This window comes from Elephantulus edwardii, unplaced genomic scaffold (genome assembly GCF_000299155.1).
Source record: "Elephantulus edwardii isolate Elephantulus edwardi_28Jun2011 unplaced genomic scaffold, EleEdw1.0 scaffold00441, whole genome shotgun sequence".
NCBI classification, from domain to species: Eukaryota; Metazoa; Chordata; class Mammalia; order Macroscelidea; family Macroscelididae; genus Elephantulus; species Elephantulus edwardii.
In genome coordinates, this window is record NW_006400191.1 from 361,502 (window position 1) to 367,260 (window position 5,759).

At 42.8% G+C, this 5,759-nt stretch overlaps 1 pseudogene; it reads left to right on the top strand.

The window, feature by feature from the left end:
- The first annotated feature begins 2,398 nt into the window (after positions 1-2,398).
- LOC102874439 lies at positions 2,399-5,339 on the top strand (annotated as a pseudogene).
- The last annotated feature ends 420 nt before the right edge of the window (positions 5,340-5,759 follow it).

Below are 5,759 nucleotides of genomic sequence, written 5' to 3' on the forward strand. Positions count from 1 at the left end.
GTTGGCCCAGTGGTGAAAATCTTCGTCTTCTTCATGTTGAGCTCCAATCCATATTGAAGACTACAGTCCTTGACCTTTTGCAGCAAGGGCTTCAGATCTTCTTTAGTTTCAGCAAGGAAGGTTGTGACATCTTCATATCGTAGGTTGTTAATGAGTCTTCCTCCAATCTTGATGCCACACTCCTCCTCATAAAGCCCTGCTTCCCAAATGATCTCTTCTCCATACATATTGAAAAGGTTTGGGGACAGGATGCATCCCTGACACACTCCTTTCCTCATTTTGAACCATGCAGTGTTTCCTTGCTCTGTTCTGAGGACTGATTCTTGGTTCAAGTATAGGTTTCCTATCAGCACAATCAAGTGTTCTGGGATTCCCATTTTCTTCAAGGTTGATCAAAATTTGTTGTGATCCACACAGTCAAACGCCTTTGCTTATTCAATGAAGCACAGATAGACATTCTTCTGGTATTCTCTGATTTCTGCCAAGATCCATCTGACATTTGCAGTAATGTCGCTAGAGCCATGACCTCTTCTAAACCGAGCTTGTATTTCTGGTAGTTCTCTGTCAATGTACTGTTCAAGGCGTTTCTGGATAATCTTCAGCAGGATTTTGCTAGTGTGTGATATTAGTGATAGTATGGATCTCTTCCAGTCAGTTGGCCAAGTAGTTGTCCTCCATATTTCTTGGCACAACTTGGTGAGCACATCCAGGGCAGCGACTCTTTGCTGAAATAAATCAATTGGTTGTTGTTCTTGTTGTTGTTATGTGCCGTTGATTTATTCATTGCAAATACTTTTTATGAGAAACACAAACACAGGCTATTGAAATGGATTTCATCTCATGGTATGCATAGGAATCAAACTGATTACATCTGTGGAAAGAATCACTGGAGAAGCTCAATATCAGCTGTAAAAGTTAGGCCAGGTGCTGCTTGTGGAACAGACCTCTCACTACTCATGTAAATTGCAGCTAAAGTTAAAGAAAATGAATCAAATCCACAAGAACCAAAACTTGACCTTGATGATAGTATATTCAATACTCTTCTCCAGCACTACAGGTCAAAGGCATCAATTCTCTTTCTATCACCCCTAGCCATTCACCAGCTTTCTGATGCATAGCAAACAATTGTGAAAACTATGGCTTGGATCAGGCATACCTTAGTCTCCAGACTATATGGTTGCTCTTCAGTACTCTGGAGATGTCTCTGAAAGCGGACTTTCCCAATGCAATTTGTGTTTTGATTTCCTGGCTGCTGGCACCAAGAATGTTGATTGTGGAGCCAAGCAAACTAAAGCTGTTAGCCTCAATCTCTTCATTATCTATTATAATGCTGCCAATCGGACCAGTGGTGAGAATCTTTTTTTTTCTCGATGTTGAGCTTTAATCTATGTGGAAGGCTACAGTCCTTCACCTTCTGCAGCAAGCGCCTCAGATCCTCCTCAGTTTCAACAAGCAGGGATGTGTCATCTGCATAATGCAGGTCATTGATAAGTCTTCCTCCAACCCTGATGCCACATTCCTCCTCATAGAGTCCAGCCTCCTGGATGATCTGTTCCACATATAGATTGAAAAGATGTGGAGATAGGACATATCCCAGATGTACACCCTTCCCAATTTTGAACCATGCAGTGTTTCCTTGCTCTGTTCTGATGACTGCCTCCTGGACCAAGTATAGGTTCTGCTTAAGCACAATCAAATATTCTGGTATTCCCATTCTTCTCGGAGTTAGCCTCAGTTTGTTGTGATCTACACTGTCAAATGCCTTTGCAAAGTCAATGAAACACAGATAGACATTCCTCTGGTACTCTCTGCTTTCAGCCAAGATCATGTAACATTAACTATCATATCCCTAGTACCACAGCCTCTTCTAACCCCAGCCTGCACATCTGGAAGTTCTGTTGATGTACTGTTCCAGTCATTTTTGGATAATATTCAGTAGAATCTTGCTTGCATGTGATATTAATGATATTGTTTGATAATTTTCTCACTCTGTTGGGTCACCTTTCTTTAGAATGGGAATTGACAATGTGATTGTCCTCCAGATTTCTTGGCACAACTTGGTGAGCTCATCCAGGACAGCATCTGTTTGTTGAAATATGTCAATTGGTATGCTGTCAATTCCTGAAGTCTTGGTTTTTGCCAATTCTTTCAGAGCAACTTGAACTTCTTCATCACCACAGGCTCTTGTTAGTATGTTGTTTCATGAAATTCTTCTGTGTCAGCAAAGTCCTTTTGGTTACAGTGACTCTTTGTATTCCTTTCATCTTCTTTTAATGCTTCCTGGATCAATTAATATTAAGCCCAAAGCATCCTTAAGTATTACAACTCTAGTCTTGAATTTGTTCTTCATTTCCTTCAGCTTAAGAAATACTGAGCAGAAAATGGCGACTCTCAGGCTGGCGCGCTCCGTGTTGCTGGGGCTTTGAAGTGGTCGCCAGGGGCGGGGGGGGGGGAACGATTTCCCCACCACGGGGGCCCTGGAAGATGAATCGGGGGCTCTGCTAAGGTTAGGCGGTGGGGGTGGAGAGAAGTGGCAGCAAGGACTGCAGTGGAGTCAACGGAGCGGGATGTGCGAGAGTTACTCCAGGTCGTTGTTGAGGGTCTCGGTGGCGCAGATCTTCCAGGCGCTGGGCTGGGACTCGGTGCAACTCAGCGCCTGCCACCTTCACACTGTTGTGCTGCAACGCTATCTGCAGCAATTGGGACGGGGCTGCCATCGGTACTCTGAGCTCTATGGCTGAACAGATCCTATTTTGGATGATGTTAATGAAGTTTTCCAGCTGATGGGAGTTAATCTTCATGAATTAGAAGACTATATTCACAATATAGAACCTGTTACCTTTCCACATCAAAATCCTTCATTTCCTGTTAGCAAAAACAGTGTACTTCAGTTTCCTCAACCTGGAAGTAAAGATGCAGAAGAAAGGCAAGAATACATTACTGACTACATGCCACCCATTGTGTCTTCTCAAGAAGGACCTTCTATTGTGACCTATTTCAGAGTGACCAGCATGGTAGCCAGCCACCATCTAGTTCATTTGGTCTCATATAATTTGTTCAGCATGCAGGCTGACAAGAAGAAGAGGAAGAACAGGTACCCAACTGATGGAGGCACATCAGCCAAAGCCATGCAGGTTCCCTTGGAAGAAGATGAGGAATTGGAAGAAGAGGAAATTATTAATAATGATAATTTCTTGGGTAAGAGACCATTGAATAGCCCTGAAGCTGAAGAAATGCCTTCTATGAAGAGACCGCGGCTGTTGAACATTAAAGGGGACACCCTAGATGTAGTATTACTGGAAGCCTGAGAGCCACTCAAAAGATTCCACCAATGCTTTCTCCAGTCCACACACAGGACAATACAGACATTGCACCTCCGTCTCCAGAGCCACCAATGTTGGCTCCAGTTGCAAAATCACAAATGCAAACTGCAAAACCATTAGAAACAAAGGCCTTTACACCGAAAACAAAAACTACTTCTCCGGGACAGAAGACTAAATCACCTAAAACTACGCAATCACCAGCAATGGTCGGAAGTCCTATTCGGTCACCTAAAACGATATCCAAAGAAAAGAAATCACCTGGACGTTCTAAGAGCTCCAAAAGCCCCAAGAATCCCAAAGTTTTGACTCACATTCCCCAACCACCTATCAGACCTAAAACACCAAACAGGACCCCTTTAGCTACAATAAGTGAAAAAATCAACAAAGAGATTATACAGGTAAAACAAATATAGACAACCCCTGATGTAGGGAAATTGAACAAAGAAAGTAAGCCAAAAAAGGCTGTTGTAACAGATGAAACAATGATGACTTTGTTGATGCTGTGATTGATTGCACGGGCTTGTGCTGAGCGAGAGCCAGATCCTTTTGAGTTTTCTTCTGGATCAGAATCTGAAGGAGACATTTTTACCAGCCCTAAGAGAATTTCAGGTTCAGAGTGTACTACTCCAAAAGCTTCCACTTCCTCAAACAACTTCACTAAGTCAGGATCCACTCCTCTGCCTCTTTCAGGTGGAACTTCAAGTTCTGATAATTCATGGACAATGGATGCCTCAATTGATGAGGTGGTACGAAAAGCAAAAATGGGAACACCTTCCAATATGCCTCACAACTGTGCATATCTCTCCTCTCCCTCGGTCTTTCCTCTGACCCTCGAACCTCTTCATAAGGTGTATGAGGAGAAAGCCAAACTGCCTTCATCAATAGACATAAAGAAGAAGTTGAAAAAAGAACTGAAAACTAAAATGAAAAAGAAAGAAAGCAGAGAGATAAGGAGAGGGGGGAAAAGACAAAAGCAAGGAAAAAAGTAAAGAGAAGGAAGCCAGCAAGGAAACTAAGTATCCATGGAAGGAATTTCTTAAAGATTAAGATTCAGATCTGTTCAAAGGTAAAATAAAAGAGTTTGAAGATATGGATCCAAAAGTGAGATTGAAAGATGGACTTGTGAGGAAAGAGAAGCATAAAGATAAGAAGAAAGATCGAGAAAAAGGCAAAAAGGATAAAGATTAGAGAGAAAAAGAAAAGGCTAAGGATAAAGGTAGAGAAGATAAGATGAAAGCCCCACCAACGCCTTTAGTGTTGCCTCCAAAAGAAATGGCTTTGCCCTTGTTCAGCCCTCCTGCTGCAGTGAGGATCCCATCAGTGTTTGCGTCTTTGTCACCAATGCTTCCTGAAAAATTACTGATGAAAAAGAAAAGCCCAAGGAGAAAGAACGGAAGAAAGATATGAAGGAGAAGAAGAAAAAGAAAAAGAGAAGGAAAGAGAAAAAAGAGCGAGAGAAGAGAGAAAAAGAAAAGAAGAAACACAAGCATGAAAAAATAAAAGTGGAGCCTGCTGTTCAAGCTTCAAGTCCAGTTATCCCCAGGTTAACTCTCAGAGTTGGTGCTGCCCAAGACAAGACTGTTATCAGCAAAGTGGTCCCCGCCCCCGAGGCTAAGCCCTTTCTCCAAACAGACCGAAAACCCCACCCCCCGCACCAGCCCCCGCACCCCTGCCTTGTTGCCTTTGTCCATCCTCACACAGGCCACTGCTTCACCAGCTTTAATTCTATCTCCATCACCAGCCATCTCTGGAGCAGGGAGTCCCAAAGACCCCCGTACGAAGTATGGTAACCGAGATGGTCAGCACTTACGTGATAAGAGATGAGTGGGGTAATCAGATCTGGATCTGCCCGGGATGTAACAAGCTTGATGATGGAAGTCCAATGATTGGCTGTGATGACCATTGGCCCTGTGTTGGAATAATGGCTGCACCACCAGAAGAAATGCAATGGTTCTGTCCCAAGTGTGCCAACAAGAAGATAAAAAGCACAAAAAGAGGAAGCACTGAGCACACTGACATCTTCCTGCAGCCTGAGCCACCTCATATCACATCAGGGTCTTTCCTGATACCTGTGGAGGGGAGTTGGCATGATTCTGCCATCATTACCTACCACAGAATTCTTGAAGATAATGAATCTTGGAAGACTTGAGGACAAGAATACATGAGCCACTCTGGCTTTTTCCCTCAGGCAGTGGACTGGCCCCTGCGGACTAAATGATAGTGTGATTAAAGAAAAACTCAAGTAGAGGCATGGCATAGGGACTTCCATGTCTCCATTTTTCTATTACCAGTGACAAGTATTATTAATAAAAATTTTTTTAAAAAATCATACATCTTCCCCTTTGATTTTCTTTACTCTCTCCAGGGCCTTTTCATTAAGGTATTATATGAGAAGATAATGTGTTCACTGTAATTTAAAGATAATATCATTAGTCT